The sequence below is a fragment of the Chanodichthys erythropterus genome, chromosome 3 (assembly GCF_024489055.1).
Source record: "Chanodichthys erythropterus isolate Z2021 chromosome 3, ASM2448905v1, whole genome shotgun sequence".
Taxonomy (NCBI): Eukaryota; Metazoa; Chordata; class Actinopteri; order Cypriniformes; family Xenocyprididae; genus Chanodichthys; species Chanodichthys erythropterus.
The window spans coordinates 54,569,305-54,596,274 of record NC_090223.1 but is presented as its reverse complement, the minus strand read 5'-3'; the positions used below and the strand labels follow the sequence as shown (position 1 = coordinate 54,596,274).

Sequence of the window (26,970 nt, the reverse complement as noted above, 5' to 3'; positions counted from 1 at the left end):
TTGTATGGCCTATGATGATTTTGACATGCAAACAATGCTTTTCTTGATATGTACAATAATATGTTTGTATTCTAATATGTTGTTTTTGGAAATATGCTATAGTACATACTATGATTTAAAAGAAAACATAATATTTGATAGTACCTTGATATTAACCCCCTAACTGGTATGTTATAACCATGTAATATCATTGTAATAACAATTTTTGTACCGTTACAGTACAGTACTGCACTTTCCAGCTATCCTAACCCAAACACAAACCATTTGATCAGAGCAGACCAACACCCACAAAGACCTCCAGAGCAAGGTGCAATCCATTCCTCGGATATTCACCATGTCAATGAAATCAGTGCTGTCAACCCAATCACCTGCTAAACCACAGGCGCCGCGAGTCTCATTCAGTGTGTTGTGTGCAGATGACAGATTATGGATCGAGCTATTCAGCCGTCTGCTGTCTAGATCAAATGAGGCGGCACACGCAGATTAATTATTCAAATTCCCATTATGATCTTAATGATTTCACAGCACAGCTACAAGCTTAACAGCTCAATGTTTGGGTTGTTATTTCAAGTAGGGATGATGGGTCCGATGGCCCACTAGAGTTTGTGTCTTTCTGTCTCCTGTGTTTCAGATTGTATAAATCCTTTGCAGAAAGGCAGATAAAGTGATGGAAATATGATGGCATTTTGATCCTCTCACTACAGTACTTAAGATTATATTCTTATAATCTCCACATACATTCAGAGAGATTATATTGAGTATATATATTGAATTATACTGCATTATTATGAATGTTTGATAACATACATGCAAATAGAATGTACAATTTAATCAACATTTCGGCCAATTACACTATATCAGTGCTGATCTTATGAACATTTTATCACATTTCCTCATTTACAGTATATAATATCACTGTGAGCTTACATAATTTTTTTTTCACAGATAGAGAGAATGTTTCTTCCTACTTCATCTGTCTCAGAATTAAATGATGTTTTTGGTGTATGCATTTTCTTTTAATCCAACATTATAAAACATTGCTTTTTGATTTATCTGCTGTAAAACCAGCTTCAGATAGTAGCTGGGTTTACATGGTGCTTGACAAGTCATTGGACTACCAGCTGGTGGAAATAAGCTAAACCTGGTTGATTATCTTGGTCAAACTAGTTAGAGCTGGTGATATTAAAGTTTTTATATTATAGTTACTGTAGTTAACTATACAGTTACTGTGTATATGTATATATATATATATATATATATATATATATATATATATATATATATATATATATATATATATATATATATATATATATATATATATATGACAAAACATATAAATATATATATAATATTTAGTTCCCTTTTTAGGAAATCTAACAGTGCGTCAACTGAAGCTATTGTGATCCACCGTGATTTTGCAAGGTATTTTGTTGATCCTGGAACAATGTTTCTGTCCGAAAATCCTAATCCTATCCCTACCCCTAAACCTAATCCTACCCATAACTTATCCCTAAAATCAGGGGGAAATTAATAACACTAATGTAGAAGCAACTAACCCTGGATGTAAGCCTAAACTTGACATAAACTGTGAACTTGTCCCTCAATCTGATTGGTTGATTGGAATTTTGTTCCAGGATCAACAAAGAGGTTGATCCAAGAACATGCTGTACTTGATGAAATCCGTTCACTGGTGATCGCGGAACCAGGTGTCTGAGCCACGTGTAACATCATGTCATTCATTGGCTGACGCAGTGAGATGATGTTGCAAGGTGCATAAGTGTATAAGAAGTGTGCCTGAAAACACATAATCAGCTTCTTTTTCATCAGGAAGCTGCTTGTTTGTGTGCTGTGTGAAGATAGCAGTGTATGCAAAAGAAAGGAAGAGGGTAAGCAGAATAATAGCGAGCAGACAGTTCAAACAGTGTGTCCCTCCATGCCCTTGTTTTATAATGCCTGGCGATGGTCACGAGCTGTGTTATCTGTCTGGGACCGGAGCATGGATGTTCAGTCCTCTAGAGATTTGGATGCAATCATTGTGCTGATTTCTCACTGAGAAAGCTCCACTCCCAGCTGGCTTTCTTCACGATAGTCAAGCTCTGCGGCTCTAGCCCCGTGTTGGCCGAGGTAGCAAACACAAAACAAAAGATCGTGGGGGATCTCAGACTAAGTTGGTAGTGGAACGTGGGGGAGTTCCCCTCACCTCTCCTGCTGTCTCCATTGTCCTTATGCCAGAAGTGGAAGGCTGCCCAGCGGCTTCTTCTTCGGAAAACAAGGACTGATAATTCTGACGAAATTAGCGTGCTGTCAGAAGAGACAGATATAGCCTTCTCCACACAGCAAAGCGCTGAAGACAATGACCTAGTGGAGCTTATGACTCGTGCCACAGCCCGACTAAGCCTGAACTGGTCCGGCTCGAAACACGAGACTGCAGACGGAAGCTTAGACGCTCGATATCTGCGGAGTCATAAGTGTACAGCTCCAGTGAGCCTTCCTTTTCTCCAAGACCTGTACACTGAGGTTTCCGGGTTGGTGGAGACATCTATACTCTGCTCAAGTGGTCCATTCGGCTTTGAGCTACTCGAATGTAGAGGGGCTGGGTGAGCAGGGTTATGGGAGGATGCCTCATGTGGAAAGGAATTTAGTGAATTTCCTTTCCTCTGCGACATCTTCATCACTGAAGGCTCCCATTTTGCCCTCTAAACCATGTCAGGCATCATCAAGGTAGGTGGACAGAGTGTATGAGATGGCTGGTCAAACTGGTGGAGCTTTGCACACTTTGGCAGTACTGCAAGCTTACTAGGCAGACCTTCTCAAAGAGCTGGATCAAGGGGAAGGTTAATCCCTGAGGCGGTCTGTGAACCGCGTATGATCTAGCTATGATCTGGCTGGTCTATGGCTGCTATGGTGGCGATGGAAAGGCATCTGTGGCTTAATTTGTCAGGCATCAAGAAGTGTAGTAAAGCTGTCCTCCTGTCTCACCCTCTGGACTGCTGTTGAGACTGAGGTTCAGAGAGGTGAGAACGAGTTCCAGGAGGGATGCCAGTGTGGCTGCCCGAGCTCCCTCTCTGTTGGACAAATGCACCATAATAGGAGGAAGTCACACACAGATCTGAGGGCTGTGAGTATGGCGAAAAAAAGAGGAGAGTGATTGAGCGGTGCCATTGCCCAAGCTCTCGCTCCCTATTCCATTCTTTTTCCTTCCTTTCTTCTAGTCCCACCCTTTGAGGAGGGTGTTGGGACACAAAAAGTTGTTTTTAGAGGGGCATAAAACTAGGGGATGGCTGGCATCAGATTGAGCCTGGCACTTGTTGTTATTATTTTAGGACTAGGGCTATCTAAACTGAGGTTGGGCCCACTCCTTACCCTAAAAAAATAAAAAAAAAAGTAAGCTAGCTTGTTTTACTAAGGCACAAGTGACCTGCTGTTCGGTTCCCTGAAAAAAATATTTTTAGAAGTAGAGCTGGACAGAAGGCTGTATAATAGTTGTTATACTCATTTCTCTGTCACCTTCTCTAGGTCTGGATGTTAAGTAAGGTGATGCTTCTTCTCATTGCCCCAGCCCATGGATTCTGTTAGATTTGGGCCAACATGTACTTAGCAGAGGCTATGTCAGTTTACTGATAGCTCTGATCTAAGGGATCTAGACTCTCTTGGAGCATGGGTCGGACTAGTTTGAGATACTCATTTGAGCATAGAAGCTTCAGGGCCTTTCCTAACATCATTATACTAGTTACTGGGAGAAATGTTGTGCAAGGTGTGTACCGCTCACCCGCTGAGGCCTTTGAGTTTTTACTGCATAGCTTGTCAGATTTGTTCTAACCCCATAGCATCAGTTGACACAGTGTTTATTTCCCTCAAAATGTTTAGGTTACGAATGTAACCTGGTTCTCTGAGAAGGGAATGAAACGCTGTGTCATGTCGCCATGCTTCAGGCACACATCTTCCTTCAGACAATATGAATATGATGTTCTCAGGTGCCCTTTTTATGCCAGGGTGCACCTTGCAACATCAATGTGCTGCGTCAGTCAGTGAATGGCATGATGTAACATGTGCCTCAGACATCAGGTTCCGCGAGGGCGCGTCCTCACAGCGTCAGTCAAGACAGTGTCTGACCAGGTTACAGTGAACAGTGTTGCATATGTAACTTAGACGTTTTTATCAAATTATCAAATATTTTTATTCATTTTTATTTCATCTTTCTGAGGCTGCAATCTTACCTTCAGAAACACAATGCTCTCAAGGACATTGAACCAATTAAAGATATTTTGTGAATGTTTTCACACATTCTTTCAGTGCACCATCTGTTAATAATAATAATGAAAATGAATAAATTAATTATTTATTTCAGAACAGATCGGCTTGTAAAGTTTGTAAAAAACTATCATGATTGTATACCCGCAACATTTGCACCGTAATCAATCACAGTAGGCTTTTTTGGATGTTTGTGTTCCAGATGGAAATACTATGGGATGTCAGCAGGGAGAGAGATCCAGAAAGGCCTCTTAGGGACTGGCAGCTGCTTAGGCAATATAAACTTCCCAGAAACGCTATATTGTGTCTGACAGATATTGTGAGACATACTTTGCAGTGAAAACACACATCTGATGCCTTTTACATTCTAAAAAATTACTGTGAGGAACATATTTGAGCACTTAGGAACATGTACAAATGTTTTTCTTAAGAAGACCTTCATAGAACATCTTACCATTGGCTTTGAAAGACTTCTTGGCTATTCAGGCACTCATCAAACATCTCAGTTCCAAAGTGAGTTGCCTACCTAGAAAGCATTTTTAAGCATCATAGTCCTGATTTAAATGACTTGAAGCAATATTATGCTGCTTTCTCTTTTTGTCCAAATTATAAGGGATGAATGAGGCATATTGAAATGAAATCTCATTTTTTTTTTTTTTTTTTTATTGTAATAATATTTTTCAATATTACAGTTTTTTCTGTATTTTTGATCAAATAAATCCAGGCTTGATGAGTAGAAGAGACTTCTTTCAAAAACGTTAAAAATAATAATGTTTCAATATATATATACCGTATATATTTCATTTAATACCAAAAAGTGTCTATAAAAATAATCCAATAAAACACTATACTATACAGTATTTGACTGTTCTAGTGTTTGTGCTTATTGCTGTTATTTTCAGACTCATCTGAAATCAAATATTAGTTTGGCAGTTCACTTGTCCAGCTGGAGTCAAGCACCATTTGTGTGAAGAATTCCCTATGTAGAGTGTTTCAAATCAACCTCTTGAGAGATTCCATGTGTTTATGATGCTGCATTAATGGATCTGATGTGGGCAGCAAGACAGCTCACTAGGTTCGGGAAATAATATTGTCTTCTCATTATATTTCCCATGAATCCAGTGGTACAGCACCAGTGAAGCTGTCTTCAGCTCATCACTATAGCAACATCTCCATTGTCCAAGCCATGTTTGTCCTGCACACTCAGTTATCATGTGTCCTATGCTCCATTCGCTGCAATCCTCACATACACGCATACCTTTATGTATATCTCTTTTTCCCCGGTAATGTCACATATTTTTGTGTCGTGTACTTCCTGAATGCCATCTTGCGTCTATTAGTTTAGCATGAAATCATATGCAAATGTTGACCTCAGGGTGGCATGGGGGATAACAGCTCAAGTGATTGTGTCAGTGAGAGATAATCATCAGCCAGTGATCTTCAGAACAGCTCCAGTCTTCACACGTCCTCATCTCACGCAGGAAACACAGCCATCACATCATCATCCCATCTGCCTTCTGCATTACAGTACAGCAAGCAGTCTACAAACACAATGATAATGCTTGTGATGTGTGATAGAGAGTCATTTGTGGATGTACATTGGCTGAATACATGCACTCCTCATTTACATCTGGATTAATAAGTCTGAGCAACAATGACCACATTTGCATGCATCACAAGCCTGTGTTTTATTTGGAAATGTGCAGACATAGTTGAAAAGAGTCATGCCGATTTTAAAGGATTAGTTCACCCAAAAATGAAAATTCAGTCATTAATTACTCACCCTCATGTCGTTCCACACCCGTAAGACCTTTGTTCATATTTGGAACACAAATTGAGATATTTTTGATAATCCAATGGCTCAGTGAGGACTTCATTGACAGCAAGATGATTCAATCTTTCAGAAGCCCAGAAAGCTACTAAAACAGTTAATGTGACTACAGTGGTTTCAACCTTAATGTTATGAAGTGACGAGAATACTTTATGTGCACCAAAAAAATCAAAATAACAACTTTATTCAACAATATCTAGTGATGGGTGATTTGAAAACACTGCTTCATGAAGCTTCAACGCTTTACGAATCTTTCGTTTTTAATCAGTGGTTCGAAGCGTGTATCAAACTGCCAAAGTCACGCCTCCCAGTGGTGAACCATTGAACTTTCGAAACACTTATGACGTAATAAAGCCTCATTTACTGAAATCACATGCCTTTGGCAGTTTGATACACGCTCCAAACAGCTTTTATGACATATTTTGTGATGGAACATCCAAAACAATGTTGTTTGCTGGGTTAAATGCACTTGGTGTGTGTATGTACGTACATATGATGATATTTTTATGGTAACACTTTTGTATGAGGAACAATTCTCACTTTTAACCAGCTGCTTATTAGCTTGCATATTGGTTGTTTATTAGTACTTATAAAGCACATATTAATGCCTTATTCTGCATGACCATATTCTACATCCATAAATCCTACCCAATACATGTAAAATGGCATTGTGTATTTTTTCTTAGAACTGAATATTGTGTTTTTATAGTAGAAAGGCCCATCCAGGGACAGGAGTTGAAAATTAGCACTTGCTATAAACTCTTATGTGCATCACATCGGCTGCAAACTTTGTTCTGTAACTATGTTTGACTGCATTGTCCCTGTCAAATCAACAAAAAAAAAAACAAAAAAAACCTAAACTTAAATGCTACAACAACTACTTTACTAACTATTAATGAGCAGAAAATTAAGAGTTTATTTAGGCAAAAGTCGTAGATACTGTAAGAATGAATATGTGTTCCCCATACCAAAGTGTTACCATTTTTACCAGCTGAGCTTATAAAATGACACAAATGAAGATCTGTTGCAAGGAGACCGAACCAAACTGAAATGGGCAACATTATTCCTATAAAGAGAAATACTTGGAATTCCAGAGCATTTTGTTCTTTTTATGGTAATATCTTGTGACGTCACGTCCTGTTTTTGATTCGTTTACATGTCTTTGGTCCGTATTGCCTTCATAAATCAGTCGAACTGCATCAGAGTCATTTTCACGGGTCTAACTACCTCTTCATTCCAATTTCCATTTTGCAATTAACTGTACATCTGTATATAGCATATCTGTTTATATGTAATTCTGTCTATTGTGTATTCTCTATGTTTTTATTACAGTATTGTATTGTATTGTATTTTTTTGCCTTTTTATTATTGTGTTATATTCCTTTTTATTGCCCCTTTCCCTATGTATTTATGTACTTCCTTTTTCTGCACTGGAAGTTTCTGTCTCCAAAACAAATTGCTTGTTTGTGTAAACATACTTGGCATTAAAGCTCATTCTGATTCTGATTCTGGATTTGGCATTACAATAGAAATAATAATTTCTAAACTGGAGGACGTGAAAGCCTCAGAGAAGACTAAAAATGTCCTCATGTAAGTACGTTCATTCCAACAGCTTACATTTTGTTTGGAATACAGGCAATACTGTCGATGCTGTGGATTTTAATAGGCAAATACTTAAGAGTCTATGATAGGATCATTATTGCTGGGATTATTATTTCTATTATTTCTAGCATGTTTTATGTTTGGCAATGGTTCTTTTAACCCTAATTGATGGAGTGTGTAGCTTTTCATTTCTTAAACAACCATGTCGGAAGACCATATTCCAGGATGACAGTGTCAAGATTGACCAGGGTTAAAATTGTGAAAGAATGGTAGGAAGGGAACATGAAGAATAATTTTCCTCATTAACCTCAGTGTAAGTATTTGGGATATGCTGGAGTAGACTTTACAGAGTGCTTACCTCTTGCATTGTCAATACAAGATCTTGACCACAAATTGACTTCAATTAAATTAAGGTCTGGACCAAAAATCGTTGAATTTAATACCCTGCATATACACAACCTACTCTGAAAATAATAATAGTGTGTGTACAAGTATATATGTGTGTTTATATATATATATATATATATATATATATATATATATATATATATATATATATATATATATATATATATATATATACATATACATGTGGATTATCCTAAGATATACAAACAGCATTTTTAGAAATGACTGTGAATTCAGAGAGACAGTGAAACAAAACCTGCGTCTGGAATAATCCACATCACCTCACGCCGCAGGCAGCAGTACATCCTCAAATAATATCGCACACCATTAGAGAAGCACATTTAAGCCTCATTAAATTCATGCCTCTTTAACCAGATAAAACAGACGCATCTAATATACGCATGTTATTATTTTTGTAACAGGATTCCCTAAAGGTTTTCTAGATCAATTAGTGCTGTGCATGACAAATAAAACAGCTAAGAATATTATAATATGCCATAATTCAGGAGCTGCTTACTGTTAACTGTGCTTCAACGAATGTGTGAATATGTGATACAGACTGAAAAAAATGTTCTTCCACTCATTTGCAGTTAATGAGTCCGCTAATTAATGACATGAAGTGATGCTGTCGATTCATGCGGGAGTGATGTTTTCATATCTTTAATCACAGTAAAATTCATTAAACCAAACAGATTAGATTCTACAGTTACATTTTAATGAACAATTATGATTTATTGTGTAAAATGATAAAACTGTCCCCATCCTGAATGCTGATTGGTTCATGAAACAGTAACAGCTGTTGTCCTGTAGCAGATTGTTATCCTTGTTGTACAGATCCAGTGGAAAGATACAGTACATTTGATGAATTTGCTTGATAAAATGTAGCAATATTTTATAAAAGCAATAAGGCACCGGAGGTAGTGCTGTATTGTGAATAATGTCCCTCCTTGTGTGGACATTATTCAGCAACGCCTTTTTAGTCGTGACTATATTTATAGTATAGCACAGTTGCTCATACTGTATTGTTTAATTGGTATGAATCATGATTCTTTAACACTGCAACAAAAATTGTCTCCAGAAAAACATAATGGGAAAAAAAAAATATGCCTAAAACAAGGGGAAAAAAGTTTCAGATGGCATGTTCCCATTTGAGGTAAAGACACAATTTGTAAATATTCGCTGCTAGAGGGCACTTATTCAAAACAAAGGCATAGCTTGATAATGCCTTGATTTCGTGGAATCATGGGAGGTGTTGTCTTCATGTCCACAGCTGGTGGAAAAGAATCGGGACGGGACTCGGGCAGAAATCATACTCATGGATGATATTATTAAAATTACTGTAGTATAAAGCAGAGCAGGACCGAGTGGTGTGGGAGCAGAAACGAGGCCACTGGAGGGATTGCTAATGAGAGATGAGCGCGATACACATCTCGAGAGCAGCGGAACATTTATTATGCCGCAGTCGCAGCTTCCGCTTCTTCCGGTCATGTGTATGTGAGGTAAAGCAGTGCTGTTTTATCATATTAGATACATTTGTGTGTTGAAAGTTGTTATAATGCTATTCTGTGTTCGCTCAGCGGCTACTATGAGACACTTGTTGCACACTGCAGTAAGCTAGATTGATATTAGACATGGTAAAACATGGTACTCGTGGTAAATTCAGAAAACAAGATTTAAACAATATGACTTACTGTGTTGAGCTATATACAGTTTTTTTTCGATTGCTAAACGACAGTGGGCACAACTGGAGTCACATGTGCAAAACTCTAACTACAGTCTGCACAGCAGCAGTTCATGTGGACCAAACTCTAGTTCGTTTTTCATTGCTTGAACACAGTTTTCAAAACTCTACACACTTATCCCATGACTTTAACCACAACCTGCACAACACTGTGGATTTACAGCACTTTGTTCAAATGCTTACACACTGCTGTCAAAACTGTGAACCACACATAAAAAACAGAATAGATTTCAACCTTGTGCCTTTCAAACATTGCAATTTCAGCTGAAAGCCTAAGCAGGTGTCTTGTTTTAGACTTGTTAGTGAAGACACACACACATATATATATATATATATATATATATATATATATATATATATATATGTAACTCATTACTGTAATTCCGTAAATTACTACAGACTATTGAAGCAAACAGCTAATTTTCATTTACCTTAAAGAATTATGTTCTAAAAATTTAAATAAATCATGTGAAAGAATGTCACTCTTTTCTTTGAAGAAAATATTACTTTGTATGAAGTCACTGAAATTGTTCAAAATGTAAAGATGAAAAGTTTGTATTTTCTGTGTTGGTGTTTGATGCTAGTGTTTTTACTCTCAGTGTGTTCTGAGTGACAGTGTGTGTTATCTCAGTGAGGGTTGTGCACAGTGTTTGGCTGCACTGAGCCTGTTTTGAGCCATGTGTTAACTGTTTAGCTCAGGTGACTGTTGGTAGTGCAGACTGTAGTTAGAGTTTTGCACATGTAGCTCCAGTTGTGCTCACTGTCGTTTAGCAATCGAAAAAAACTGTAACATGATTAGTTTTCTGTCTATAAATGTATCCAAAAAGTTGATCACCTGTCTAATAAAACACATAGTTTACTAAAGTGTCTTTGGTGTTTCCATGGTTTCCACAAAATCGGAAAATCGGAAATCGAGGCTAACACAGGTATGATGTCATTGATAGGCGACGCACCGACACAGCCCATGTCCTGGTTAAAATTGCTTATTTCAATGGATTTAAACATTCTTGGAAACATTTGGGATAATGTAATTACACAAGTCAAAAAAATATATACAACATTGTTCTAGTGGTTTTTGTATATTTAATCCAAAAATCTTACATATTGTGCCTTTAAGACTTGTGCCTTCTACATCTTGGTGTATCTTCTTTGTGTTGCATCTAGATCCTTGCCTCCCACTATCTTCTTGTGCTGCAAAGTTAGATATATTTTAAAATAGTAAGTTTAACATTAGATGAAGCTGTTAAACTAGGTCAAGACATAGCAAATGTGAATATCTGTCACAGCATTTACAGCTGCATCAGAACACTATAATAAATGTTTAGCATCAATAATACAGACACAAAAAGTCTCTCAGGCTGTTGTCAGGACAGCCCTACTGAAACAAGCAAGCAGCTTAACTGACACTCATTTCCAAATCTAGTATGAGGTATATTATGGGCATTTTCATGCTAGCTTTGACTGGTCACACATCATGGATACTCTGGTTAACATGTATTGATTGTTAGTTTGGTTATTTTTTGGAAGTTGAAGTTATCTAGTCCAGAATAATGATCTATTCCAAATAATTTTTGCCTTTAGTGTAAGAGAGTGTTGGCAATCTGTACAGAAATGATCCTTAACTTCAGAGACTGAATCTTCCCCTGATGTAAGTGCCAACATTATTAAAAACATATCTGCCAACAGTCTGTTTCTTCAGTCTGATTGAAGCACACCGTATGTTCTCCTCCGTGTCTCCTCATAGCAGCCAAACCTGATGAGATAACTGATCTGGATTTGAGGAGGTTGTGTTGTGTGTGAAAGGCACAGGTTGCCTATGAGCTGCCCACACAGAATCTGCTGCTGCCGCACAACTCCTAGAAATTGCTGCAGATTTCTGCTAAATTGGAACACCTGTCATTCACAGTTCCCTCGTGTAAAAAAACTGCTTAAAAGAATGTGATTTGCGTTTCTTGACTGGTGTGGTCTGCTGGTTTTACAGCAGTTTTTGGGCTCTTGTCAGCCACTCAGGCTCAGTTTTTCTACAGTCATTTTTACAAAGCAAAGGCAGCAAAAAGTGGAAAGTATGGTGATGGCACAAATGTATGTACTGTGGGTTGTGCATTATTGACAAAAAATGACATCTCGATATTTTCTGGTATATTGTTGATATCAGTTATCAGACAATATTTTGCTGAATGTGTTTTTGTGCATCTTGACTGGCTTAGGCCTGTCATGGACAGCTGATTCTGGAGGATTTTCATGCTCTTCATATTCTGTGCAGTAGTTTACAGCAGTGACAGAAATGTACTTTTCATTAAGGGATTATATTTGCCATCTTAAATTGATTTTGAGGGGCATTTTTACCTTTACTTGGACTTTTTTTTTTTTTTTTTTTTTACTTTTTACAGTAGTGTCATCTTTTATGTCAAATTCTTACAGTTAACCCTTAAATGCATGAATGTTTGCCAATCATTATTACATTTATATCTAACACGGATGGCTCTCAAACTACTGACTAAGGAACGCTAAAGAGGTTGATGTATAACATTTAAAAAATGAATGAGGGGGAGGGTAGTGAATGACGTCCCGGGTCAAAAAAGGCCTGAGGTATGTGTTTAAGTGTTAATCAATAAATTAAATTAAAATCAAATCACATCAAATCAATCATCAGTCAAATGAAACAATGTCCATTTTTGCGCTGCAAAAATGGCATCTAAAGCAGCATTTAGATGTATTTACTTAATTTAAATAATAAAATACTTGTTAAGTTTTGGTGCTATAGAGAAGAGGCGTTCACAGACTTCCACAATCAATGGGTATTTATTAACACTAAGAAGAAACACAACATCCAAAACACATAGATTAACATTAAGAACAGACAAGGAGTGAAGGGAGTGAGTCCATTATATAGGCAGTGCTGATAAGGGAGTCCAGGTGCAGGTGATCCGTGATGATGGGGAGGAGACGAGGGAAGTGAGTGCAGGTGTGGAAACAGGAGGATCATGGGAAATGGAGTTTGGGAGACACGGGAACTGTGACAATACTATGATAAAATATTGTGAATATTTTGAAACTAAAACCACCAGTAGGTGATGACAAGACACTGTAAATGAGTAAGTTATGTTGTTCAAATGGCTAATTCTTTCAGGAACGATGCATGTGATTGTCATTATGAATGGATCACTGAATCGTTGAGTAAATGCTTATACACTGTTTGCTTGCCTGGCATAATGATCTCATTGTTAATACTTCTCACCATTTATTCCGAGGGTGTGACTGCTTGTTTTTTCATATATCCATTTTCTTTAAAGTATCCTTAAAAATGGGGTTTGACATGTCAAACAGTGGTGGCTTTTTCTGGACCTCTGCGATTAACTTCTTCGCAATGTGTCTGCCATTTTAAATGCGCGAGCCCTTAAATTAGAATGGATTCTGATTGGCTGTCAGTGTTTTATTGTTCAAAATCATTCTAAAAAGTGATCCCAGCTATATACTTTCTCTATTTCGTTATAGTTATAGCTGTGGTTTGGACATTGCAATTCTTTTATACCTAGAATGATTTTTAGAACTTTATCGTTATCTTTATAGTTCTTGGTGTGAACGGGCCTTTAATCCATAAAAAAAGTAATTGCGTTAATTTTTAATGTAAAGTCATGTTACGTTATTTTAGCATTACTTTTGCATTACTTTTTTTCTCACCTGGGCAGGGCTTGCTTGTTTTTTTAATAACAACAACAAAAAGTTATGTTTTTGGCAAATGTAAAAGCCCTTCCACACCAAAGGAGAAATAAGCCTCAGGCTGAAGGAAATGCAAATTCATGTCTGTACAGTAGAAGGCGCAGCTCAAATAAACCTTTCAGCTGTGCTGCCATTCTGAATTACAGAAGAATAGGATGCGGGAGAAGAAAGTTCAACACTCATACTTCAGCAAAAAAGTCATTTTTGCTTATTAGTATGGTTGAATTGGATCATCGAAGGTCAGCAGCAAAGACATTGGTTAATAAAGTGAGAATAAATACAGGTATATTTTTGTAATTTAAAATATATAATTAATCCAGGTTAATTCATGTTCTGAGTTTGCATTTCACTGATTTTATTCCTCTTGGGAAATACTCAATCTGTTCTTGTGCAAGTGAAATGAGTAAATGCATATATTTAGTCTTGAACTACAATAACCATCATGTTTACACAGCCCACACAACACCTCTGATCTTCCTTAACATGGGAACAGGAGAGCTGGAGAGCACTTCATGTCATTTGAGAAAGCATTTGAGAAAGCAAAGTAATTTGCATTACTTATTTGAAAAAGGAACTAAATTTAACAGTAATGCGTTACTTTACTAGTTACTTGAAAAAAGTATTCTGATTACTAAGTCACATTAATTGTAATGCGTTACCACCAACGCTGGTTGTATAACATCAATATCTTATTTGCAGTCATGCTGATATTCTGTAAAAATAGTGTACTATTGAGATTCTTTAACTATTTCATATATATTACAAAAATATAAGACAACTGCATATGCTGGTTAGGTATGTTTTGAAGCATGGCAGCTGGTTTGAGCTGGTTTATGCTGGTCCTTAGTTGGTCATGAACTGGTTTAAGATGGTCCTGAGCTGGATATTTTCATTTTTTGTAACTGGGAAAACCTCATAGAGGGACATTTTTGCCCCCATATCTTGAAATTTAGGGTCATTCTAATTGGGATCTAGTAATCTACATCACGCTGTGAAAGTGTGCAACTCTGAAGGCATGTTTTTGTTTGTTTTTTGCAAAATGAGCGACATTCTCGATAATGTCAGCTTCCACATCATTAAAACAACCATTACAATATTTCCATAGGTGGTTATGTCCACCAGAATCATCATGATAGGTTCACAGTATCACTCAGTCAGATGCTTATAATGGGCCTCGGCTCATAAGGAAGCCTGAATATTCTCTGAAAATCTCCTGCTGAAGTTTCTGTTACAGCTTTGACTTTCCTCATCTCTCAGGTCATGTTTCAGAGGTGTTTGATGAGGTAGTGAGCTGTCTTGTGTCCTGTTCTGTATCTTTGGCTCTCACACTGAGCTGTGGACACCAGCCATGGAAAAAATGGCAAGCGTGGAAGTGTGGAGTAGCGCTTCCCAAGAATAAAAGGTCATATGCACCGTTGGCTACGTGCACGCACACAGGCACCTGCAGTGAGAACACACACACACACACACACACACACTGACCCGTCCTTCAATTCTCGGTTCATCCCAGGAGGAAAAAGACAGAGGCAGAAGATGAGCTTTTATTTTCATCCGTGACTGATTCACTCGACAGCGGTAAAGCTGATTATATCACAAATGGCATGAACAGAGACAGAACACACAGGCTGAGTGAATGTAGGGAAAATGAGGATAAACATGAGAGGAACAGGCCGCAGAGATGAAAGAGAGGTGCAGGCCTCTAATACCCTCGAAGATACAGAGTTCGAAAGTGCACTGGCTGCTTCCTCATGATGGACTGTCTAATGACATTTTTAACTCGATTGGCTGGATGCATTAAGAAAAGCAATTGGCAGCTGCTTTATTTTAAATGCCGGTTAAAGGCTCCTTAAAAAAAGATGTATTCATTTCTTAATTCACTTTGTGCAAAGTCAATTGAAGAGCGCCGTTTTCCTCAATGTGTTGACATATTTCATATTGATGCAAGTTAAGGCAGGACATATTAAAGATATTTTAAATAGCAAATGTTGATTAGTTTCTTTTTCTCTGCCTCTATGTAACGTGACATCATGATTTCACCTGTAAAAAGGGATAGCTGTGCTAACTATGCCATAGCTATGCTGCCTTCTAAGAGGTTTTTTTAAAGGGTTGGTTCACCCAAAAATTACAAAATTATGTCATTAATTACTCACCCTCATGTCGTTCCACACCCGTAAGACCTTTGTTAATCTTCAGAACACAAAAATACAAAAAGATATTTTTCATAAAATCCGATGGCTCAGTGAGGACTCTATTGCCAGCAAGATAATTAACACTTTCAGACGCTCAGAAAGGCACTAAAACATATTTAAATTAGTTCATGTGAGTACAGTGGTTCAACCTTAATGTTATGAAGCGACGAGAATACTTTTTGTGTGCCCAAAATACAAAATAATGACTTTATTCAACAATATCTAAGATTGATAGTTTCGCTTAAGGAGAAACGATAATCTGGTTCATGGAAACGGAGAGTGTTGTCATCCAGACCGTCCAAAAACAGGGCGATTAACTTAGCATCGGGCCAGTCAGTCAGATAAGCCAGCTCAACAAACTCCTCCACATACCTCTCCAGTGAACGACCAACCTGAAGAAGCCCGATGAGGCGATCGCCAGCCGAAAGATGAGTGAGAGGCGTTGGAGGAGCAGTAGACAGGGAGCCAGGGAAAGTCTCCATCTTTTTTGTGGAAATCCAACGTTTATGGGTCCGTTCTTCTGTTACGGCTGGTGGTGTAGAGATGAGGCAGATAACGGATTTCCACAAACATATAAGACTTTAATATAACCAAAGGCAGAGTACACCAAACAAGCATCTAACATAAACAGAGAACGGACGAGGAGTGAAGGGAGTGAGTGCAATATATGGGGAGTGCTGACAATAGAGTCCAGGTGCAGGTGATGAGTGACAATGAGGAGCTGACGAGGGAAGTGAGTGCAGGTGTGGAGAACAGGAGGATCTTGGGAAATAGAGTCCAGGGGAACACGGGATCTGTAACAGTACCTCCCCCTCCCGGTAGGCGCGTCCTCGCGCCGTAGATGTAACAACCGGGAGGGGGGCGGGCGCCCTGGAGACCTCAAACCGGAGCAGGGGGAGGAGTAGACTGGAGTGGAGGTCTCCAGGGCAGGCTCAAAAGCCATGGCGGGTCAGGAGCCGTGGGCAGCCATGGTGGGTCAGGAGCCGTGGGCAGCCATGGCGGGTCAGGAGCCGTGGTTAGCCATGGCGGGTCAGGAGCCGTGGGCAGCCATGGCGGGTCAGGAGCCGTGGGCAGCCATGGCGGGTCAGGGGCCGTGGGCAGCCATGGCGGGTCAGGGGCCGTGGGCAGCCATGGCGGGTCAGGGGCCGTGGGCAGCCATGGCGGGTCAGGGGCCGTGGGCAGCCATGGCGGGTCAGGGGCCGTGGGCAGCCATGGCGGGTCAGGGGCCGTGGGCAGCCATGGCGGGTCAGGGGCCGTGGGCAGCCATGGCGGGTCAGGGGCCGTGGGCAGCCATGGCGGGTCAGGGGCCGTGGGCAGCCATGGCGGGTCAGGGGCCGTGGGCAGCCATGGCGGGTCAGGGGCCGTGGGCAGCCATGGCGGGTCAGGGGCCGTGGGCAGCCATGGCGGGTCAGGGGCCGAGGGCAGCCATGGAGGGTCAGGGGCCGTGGGCAGCCATGCAGGATCAGGGGCCGAAGCCTTCGAGGTGTTGAGCCCAGGCGGCGGTGAGGGACCGGCGGGTGATGGCCGAACTGTAGACGGAGGAGTGTAGTCCAGAGGGGAGGGCAGGCCGACGAGTGAACAAGGTGTGAGTGGAGGCAGGATGGATACTGGTGAAGCTGGTGGACTGATGGACAACGGTGGAGCAGAGGGAGGTTGGAGCCGGGGTGAAGGTAATCGCCCAGAGGTCCGAGGTGGAGATCTGGGCGAGGGGGCTTGAGGTGAAGGTTCAGTGAAGAAACACATGGGAGGCGGGAGAGGGAGGCAGGGAGGGAACACAGTCCTTACAAAGTTCATAACAAAGGGCTCGGTGGTGGCAGGAGCGGCAGGCTCGGCGGCGGCGGCTGGAGCGGCAGGCTCGGCGGCGGCGGCTGGAGCGGCAGGCTCGGCGGCGGCGGCTGGAGCGGCAGGCTCGTAGGCGGAGACTGGAGCGGCAGGCTCGGCGGAGACTGGAGAACTTTGCTCGGCGGCGGAGACTGGAGAACTTTGCTCGGCGGCGGAGACTGGAGAACTTTGCTCGGCGGCGGAGACTGGAGATGAGGGCCAGTCCATTCCCTCAAATACAATAAGAATGCCCGTAGGGACGGGAGCGGGCTCGCACACGGATGGAGCGGCAGGCTCGGAGAGGGCTGGAGCAGACTCCATGGAGACTGGAGCGGCTTGCTTCCTCCTCCTCCGCTTTCGGGACCCAGTGGAGGAGTGTGGGTTCAGTGTGGGGCAGGAAGGAAGTTCACTGGAGGGGTAAGCGGAGGAATACGGAGACTGACTAACTGGCCCGGCCGACCGTGTTTCTGGACGGACTGGAGACCAACACTCATCCTGAACCTTATCCACATAGAATTGGGAATTATTCAAAAACAAAATAAGATTGATAGTTTCGCTTAAGGAGAAACGATAATCTGGTTCATGGAAACGGAGAGTGTTGTCATCCAGACCGTCCAAAAACAGGGCGATTAACTTAGCATCGGGCCAGTCAGTCAGATAAGCCAGCTCAACAAACTCCTCCACATACCTCTCCAGTGAACGACCAACCTGAAGAAGCCCGATGAGGCGATCGCCAGCCGAAAGATGAGTGAGAGGCGTTGGAGGAGCAGTAGACAGGGAGCCAGGGAAAGTCTCCATCTTTTTTGTGGAAATCCAACGTTTATGGGTCCGTTCTTCTGTTACGGCTGGTGGTGTAGAGATGAGGCAGATAACGGATTTCCACAAACATATAAGACTTTACAGTTTTTTACAATCGTTAGGACACATTTCTCAATACTTAGGCCACTTTTTCAAAACTCTTCACACAGTTCTCATAACCAACTTTCATCTTGGCACAGCAGTTAATTTCACATTCAAAATGCACTAAATCTACCAAAACACTTCATTCATGTCTCAAATCAACTCATTCTTCCAGAACACTAGCAAAGGTTTTCACCCAGCAAACACACTTTGTCAGTCATAAAATACTGACCTAAAAACACTAACATCAGGTATCATTATACAATGTTTTGTTTTGTAAAATTTCTTAACAAAACAAGAATAACACTGCAGTTTGTTACATGAACCTTGTTTACATAACAGTACAAAATGATTCCGAAGTTTTCCTCTTTGAATGGATGATAATGAAATTGAAAAACGAATGCTTGTGTAGGCGTTCAGTTTCATCTAATTGCTTTGATAGTATTTGATTTTTTAGATTCAGCATATATTTCATTACAATATTACTGTAGAAATGTAGCAAATTGCTGTCTTATTCAGTTTTGTATTATTTTATTGTTTTGAACATAAGTTTAACAGTTTTGAAAACAGTATGTAAGCATGTGCAAATTGGCCTGTACGTACAAAGAGTTTTGGCAGTTGTTGTGTCTGAATGAGAAAAGAATTCATGAAATTTGAGAGATGTAGTCATTGAATGCATTTTGTGCCAAAGCAATGATAACTGATCCTCAGTTTAGCCCACATAGACTTCTGTTGTGCTCACTGTGTGAAGAGTTTTGCAAAAGTGACCTAAGTATTGAGAAATGTGTCCTAGCGTCTGTAAAAAACTGTAATATAACCAAAGGCAGAGTACACCAAACAAGCATCTAACATAAACAGAGAACGGACGAGGAGTGAAGGGAGTGAGTGCAATATATGGGGAGTGCTGACAATAGAGTCCAGGTGCAGGTGATGAGTGACGATGAGGAGCTGACGAGGGAAGTGAGTGCAGGTGTGGAGAACAGGAGGATCTTGGGAAATAGAGTCCAGGGGAACACGGGATCTGTAACAGTGATGGGCGATTTCACACTGCTTCATGAAGCTTCGAAGCAGTGGTTCGGAGCGTGTATCAAACAGCCAAAGTCACATGATTTCAGTAAACGAGCTTTGTTACATGATAAGTGTTTCGAAATTTCAATGGTTGACCACTGGGGGGTGTGACTTTGGCAGTTTGCTACATGCTCTGAACCACTGATTCGAAACAAATGATTCGTTAAGCTTCGAAGCTTCATGAAGCAGTTGAAATCACCCATCACAAGATATTGTTGTTTAAAGTCATTGTTTTGTTTTTTTTTGGCACACAAAAAGTATTTTTGTCGCTTAATAATATTAAGGTTGAACCACTGTAGTCACATGAACTGTTTTAAATATGTTTTTAGTATCTCTCTGGGCATTAAAAGTGTTAATTGTCTTGCTGACGATGCAGGCCTCACTGAGCCATCAGATTTTATCAAAAATATCTTAATTTGTGTTCCGAAGATGAACAAAGGTCTTACGGGTGTGGAACGACATGAGGGTGAGCAGGTTTGGGTTTTTTTTTTGTTTTGTTTTTTCAACATCAATGTGCATATATTACTACATTCCTGTTCTTATTTTGAATGAATCATGCACTTTATTCTAAAAGGACAAAAACCTTTTAAATCTAATTGAAATAAGTTCACTGCCTCTGAAGCAACTTTACTTTTCAACTGACATTCCGAATGCTTTTACATGTTAACTTGTTGAAATGTTCATATTTTGTTTAACTTGTTGAAAAATGAAATAGTAATGAATTTTAAAGTAATGCACTTAGGTAGATGCTAACAATGGCGAAAACAAACATGACAAAATGGTCTGTGGTATCATGTCCCAATACCGGTGTACTGTTTTACCATTTGCTCAAATCTATGTCCTTTCCCATGACCAGCAAAGTAAATATGTTTAGTACATAGTGGAAGTATGGAAATTGGGATGCAGCCATCGAGAGTTAATACTGTGCCATAATTCTGTCGCAGCAGCTTGAGACTCGCCAGCAACAGAGAAAAAAATAGCCCAAATGCTATTTAAGATGCCAAGGTAGTAATTAGAGTGCTTCAGTGATTCATTCTGTGCCAATCACTGGGTTCCTGGGGTCTGTCCACTGTTTGTTTTCATCACACGCTCCTCCATTGGCCAGGAGGTCGACGCACAGACTGCATCTGCTTTGCTTTGCTTGCACTCTGGCCTTTTCAATTAGTACTTAGACAGGGTGACAAAAGCTGTCTGGAGGAAATAGCACACTACTCGAGGTGGATCTGAACAGAGCTACTCATTTTCTGCTCTACGGAAACAGCAATACCTGGACTGTTAATTATTATACTGCACTTCAGCATTAATTCTACTGTGTTTGACATAGTACACTTTAAATGTACCAAACCCATTTCATTTAAAGTGAACCAGCTGCAAGTGAACCTGTCGCAATGTAAGTGGACTTACAGTATAAGGGAAATTAATCGAACCACAAAAGCACCCAAAATGAACCGTACTCAGACCATCTCCTGAGGTTCATTTGTGGGTCCTTTTAGGAGGCTCTGTGAGATCATTTGGAGTGTTCCTATATGCATGGTATTTTGGCCTAAGATTGCTTGGAGTTCTCAAACAAACTTAGTGTACATTAAAGGGATAGTTCACCCAAAAATTAAAAGTATCCTATAATTGAATCACCCTCAAGCCATAGGTGTATATGACTATCTTCTTTCAGACGAACACAATCTGAGTTATATTAAATAATATCCTGGCTCTTTCAAGCTTTATAATGGGAGTGAATGGTAACTGATATTTTGAAGCCCAAAAAAGCACATCTATCCATCATAAAAATAATCCATACGGCTCCAGGGGGTTAAAAAAGGCCTTCTGAAGTGAAGCGATGCTTTTTTTTTTTTTTTTTTGTACCAAAATGTCCATAATTAAAACTTTATGAACTATAATCACTGGCTTCCGGTAATGGCCGTATGCAAGGCTTGTTCTGGCAGAAGACTGACCTCTGACCCAACTTATGACATATTGACAAAGTCAAGTCAAGTTAAGTCATCTTCATTTATATAGCCCTTTTCACAGTACGTATTGTTTCATAGCAGCTTCACAGTGACAATTAATTGGCAGAGATTGTTTTGGATTTACAGCAGCACTAAGAACAAAAAAATGTATTATCGAGCTAAAGTTGGTTTATGATTGAATCACTTCCGTAATGCCTTCCGAATACCTTTAATGCAATCTTGCCATTCATTTACGTGTTTAGTCTACAGGTTTGCTTGTTTGAGTGTGTATGTGCACACAAGCTTGGTCTTTTTTAAAAAAGTGTTATTGCCAAATTGTCTTGAAACGTCAGGGTTGCATTATCATCATGTCTAGATGCAATTCCTTCATCCCATCTGGATATGGCCTGGATCTGGCAGGCTGCAGCAAACCTCTGTTTTCTGGATAAACAGAGAGAGACTAATATTAGCGTAGATGCCATTCTTCTTATGATGTAGCGAGTACATCAGGTGTTATGGGAAGTGTTCTGATCTAATATATGCAGCCTAACAATTTACATGAAGTGAATTATAGAAGTAGATAATGTGTTATGTGTATGCAAGGTTAAACAGATGTTTAGGAAGACTGTTCCAAAGTTTAGGTGCTAAATAGGAAAAGGATCTACCACCTGAAGTTGATTTTGATATTCTAGGTATTATCAACTGTCCACAATTCTGTGATCGCAATAGACGTGAAGGACTATAATGTATTAAGAGCTCGCTCAGATACTGGGGAGCTAAACCATTTGGTGCTTTGTAAGTAAGTAGTAAGATTTTAAAATCTATACAATGTTTAATAGGGAGCCAATGCAGTATTGACAGAACCGGGCTAATATGGTCATACTTCCTGGTTCTAGTAAGAACTCTGCAGCTGCAGCGTTTTGGACCAGCTGTAGTTTGTTTAACAGGGGAGCGGAACAACCACCAGGTAGAGTGTTATAGTAATCTAGCCTTGAGGTCATGAACGCATGAACTAACTGTTCCGCATTCATTATTGAGAGCATATGTCGTAGTTTAGATATATTTTTAAAATGGAAGAATGCAGTTTTACAGAAACATGGCTTTCAAATGAAAGATTGGTATCAAAGAGCACAACCAGGTTCCTAACTGATGACGAAGACTTAACAGAGCAACCATCAAGTGTTAGACAGTAATCTAGGTTATTACATGAAGAAGTTTTTGGTCCAAAAATTAGAATCTCTGTTTTTTCTGAATTTAGTAGTAAGAAATGACTGGTCATCCAATTTTTTTTATATCAGCTATCCATTCTGTTAATCTTGTGAATTGGTAAGTTTTGTCAGGGCCCGAAGAAATATATAGCTGAGTATCTTCAGCGTAACAGTGAAAACTATCGCCATGCTTCCTAATGATATCTCACAAGGGTAGCATGTACAGAGTGAAAAGCAATGGTCCTAGTACTGAGCCTTGCAGTACTCCATATTGAACTTGTGACCGTATGACATCTCTTCGTTTACTACTACAAACTGATAATGGTCAGATAAGTATGATTTGAACCATGTCAATGCAATTCCACTTATGCCAACATAGTTTTCAAGTCTATTCAAAAGAATGCCTTTTCTAGTATTTTTGACAGAAAAGGTAGATTCGAGATCGGCCTGTAATTGACTAATTCTCTAAGATCAAGTTGTGTTTTTTTAATAAGAGGTTTAATAATAGCCAGCTTAGAAGTTTTCGGTATGTATCCTAGTGATAAAGATGAATTAACAATATTAAGAAGCATCTCTTTTTATAGCTTAGTCGGTATAGGGTCTAACATACATGCTGTTGATTTTGATGATTTAACAAGTTTAGACAATTATTCCTGTCTTAAAGCAAAGAATGAATGGATTTTTTCCTCAGGGACACTACAGTGCACTCTCTGATGCAATACTGTAGTAGACAGTTGCATGGTTATCATTTTCTCTCTAATATTGTCAATCTTGCTAGTAAATAAGTTCCCTTTCAGTCGGTCACTACTGACGTACGTCTCCGTTCCCTCCTTCAGGGAACGAGGGTTACATACGTAACCGAGACGTTTTTAAGGCCTTTCTGTACTCAATCATTCTCCCTCTCCACGAAATGAGAAAAACTTCTAGTTTTGTTTTCTTCCAGCTGCACTCCATTTTTCTGGCAGCTCTCTTAAGAGCCTGAGTGTGCTCGTTGTACCACAGCATTGGATTAGTTTCCTTAATCTTCTTAAAGTGCAGAGGAGCAACTGAGTCTAATGTGCTGGAAAAGATAGAGTCAATAGTTTCTGTTGCAACATCGAGGTCTTCTAAGCTGTCTGGTATGCTAAGGTGAAGAAACCGATCAGGAAAATTATTTATAAAGCATCTTTGGTGGTAGAAGTGATGGTTCTACCATATTTATGGCAGGGTGGCGGTTTTGCAGCCTTGGCTAAATGGTAGTATACACAAGACTAAATAACGATCTGAGATGTCATCACTGTGCTGCAGAATTTAGACTGCATCAATATCGATTCCATGTGACAATATTAGATCTAAAGTATGATTACGACAATGATTGGGTCCTGACATGTCTAACTCCAATGGATTTTAGAATGTTTGTAAATGCCAATCCCAATTTGTCTATATCATTATCTACATGGATATTAAAATCACCAACAACAAGGACTTTAATCATGGGATGATTTTAATTTTGGGGTGCACTATTCCTTTAAGCCTAGTCTTACATAGCCAGGCCTTTGGCTGTTGACAAGAAGTCTTTTACACTTTGCAGGTCATCCTGGCAGCATTCCGACAGAAAGAGACTGATTGACATGCAAAATTAGCACACAGTGTATACTATAAATAATAATACAGTCAACAAACTGTTTGATAGAAGCAAACCCAGCAGTGATCATGGTTACACTTTATTTTAAGGTGATGTTGTTACGGTGTAGTTACACAAATAAGTACTGAGTAGTATTAATTAACAGCATGGACTTACTTAAAGTTAAGATTTGGTTTAGAGTCAAATCATAAATTCCAGAAATAAGAGACATGCAGCAAAGGACATGGCAACTACTTAATAATAGTGCAGAACTACTAAATAATAGTGGAACAGTCTGTATCATTTTTGCATGTGTCTGTTTCTGTCTGTCCATGGGTAATAATCCTCCTCCTCGGATAGAGCTCGGAAAACAAAGCAGAAAACTGTTGGACTCAAGGATATCCCATTTATCCCACGGCAAATAAATACCTCAAAGAAAATTGTGAAATATTTCAAATATTCAATGCCTTTGAAATTGAATGCCATGAACTATTTTTAGTTCTTCCTCAGAAATGCTCATTAGCAACCTGGGAACTTGTAAACATGGCTTTGTTTCCCAGTAGACTGATATAAACCTCTACAGCCTCACTTAAAGCCAATCAGACTGGAGCCTCACTTTTGTGCAACAAACAACATTCTGTCTGGGTTTTTTTTTCTTTCTTTCTTTTTTTCGTGAGCGTACCTACCATGGCTGATTTGTGACGCTTGAACTTTCAAGGGTCAAAGGAAAGCCTTAACCACAGTGTTTTTCATTTTTTATATTTATTGCTGAATTGGATGTGGAATGATCTAGTTCCTGTTATAGAAATGATACATAGAAACTCTTCCTAATAGTCATACTTGACTCAGCATTCCCTTGCAGTTCTGATGTGCAGTTAAACCAGAGGCTGACAGCTCTTTATTAATGTCAGATTAATGGTTCAGTTATGGGAAAACTCGAGACCCCTCAACTACAGTCAAATTCTCATTAATTTCAGAGCACTCAGAGACAGATTAATTGGTTGCCCTATTTGCATGGCCCAGTGAAATAACCCTGCAGACTTATGATTAACTTCCTGCTTCTGGACAGAAACCACAGCAAAGCATTTGACCTGCTGTTGCGGTCAGCCTCTGTTAGGTAACTGTTTTCATTTTTAATTTTTTTTTTTTGGTTAGCAGTTGACGGTCACCTTGGAATTCTTCTCCCAGTTTCAGTGATGCATATGGAACATTTTGAGTGCTGATTGCTAAGTCAAGTGCTATTTCTCATACTAATAATGATTTTTAACCTTGCAGGTGATAAAATCAGTGAAAAAGCAAACACCCACAACTGTGTGGTAGCAAGTTTTGTACCAGCAAGCAGCACTCACACTTTCCACAGGAAATATAAAAATCTATTTTTTTTTTAATTTACATAATCAAAAACAGTACTAGTCAGTCTTTGACTTTCACCATAAAATCTAGTAAACTTTAAAGTGTCCCACCACAGTTTGCTTTGTTTATTCAAAACCGAATATCTTTCAGATGTCATAAGCAGTGATTAGTTTCTTGAAATGGTGTTTTTTAGTAGCATGTAAGCTTGTTCAGAGTTGAGGGTAATGCATTACATGTAACGGCACTTATGTAATCAGAATACTTTTTTCAAGTAGCGAGTAAAGTAATGCATTTTTAAATTTACAGCAAAATATCTGAGTTACTTTTTCAAATAAATAACACAGAGGTGTTGTGTGAACATGATGGTTATTGTAGTTCTATAATAACAACAGGCATTTACTCATCTCACAAAAACAGATTTCCTCAAAATGATTAAAAACAGTAAAATGCAAAACCTACAATAATTATGTTAATGTACTTTATGTATTTAATCTCTTTAAATTCAATTTATTAACCAATGTCTTTGTTGCTGACCTTCATTTAAAAAACATACAAGCAAGCCCAGTCCAGGTTAGAAAAAGTAACATGAAAGTAATGTAAAACATTACTTTCCATAAAAAGTAGCTAATTAACAGAATTAGTTACTTTTTTATGGAGTAACGCCCTATTATAATACATTACTTTTAAAAGTAACTTTCCCCAACACTGCTTGTCAATAAATCTTTGTTTCTTGGTGGACTGAAAAGCCACATTGACTCCTGGAAGTTGCTTAAAGTCAGTCAGTCAGATTGGATTTGGCAGTTTCACTCAGACATTGCCATAAAGTGCTGCAGTAATGACGTATTTTTGTAGGTCAACCCGTAAGTCAGCATCACTCTGGTTCCCTCGACAAAAACCAAAATGGATTTTCCATTGGCTTTTGGATTATGAGCACTGTGACCAAACAAGTTTAAGATTCTTACAGTTTTGACTTTTGAGTTGATTAGTTTACTTGTTTGCTGCAATGATGTTTAATGTTCCCTGTATTTAGCCACTTGTTAGGAACCCCCTTTTTTCAAGACAAGCTTTTAAAAAAAATCACATCATAGAATAAAATGTGAACAAATGAGTTTGTGTTTGCCACAGAGTCAGACCTTATTTAACCCTTATGTTGCGTTTGCACCTTGTAGGGGATGTTCTTTTTTGCGAAAATGTTAGTTAATGTTATCGCATTGGACTAAAACTTACTAACTATGCTCACACAGGGTATAACTACTTTCTTTTTTCAAAGACATGCCCTAATCGAAAGAAAACAAGTTGACAAAAAGATTGAATCCAATATTTGGTGAT

General features: G+C 39.3%; 1 protein-coding gene across 1 annotated transcript in view; it reads left to right on the top strand.

Moving 5' to 3' along the window:
* prkcab (protein kinase C, alpha, b) overlaps positions 1-26,970 on the top strand; it is a 219,354-nt gene that overhangs the window by 114,280 nt on the left and 78,104 nt on the right. The window lies entirely within an intron of this gene.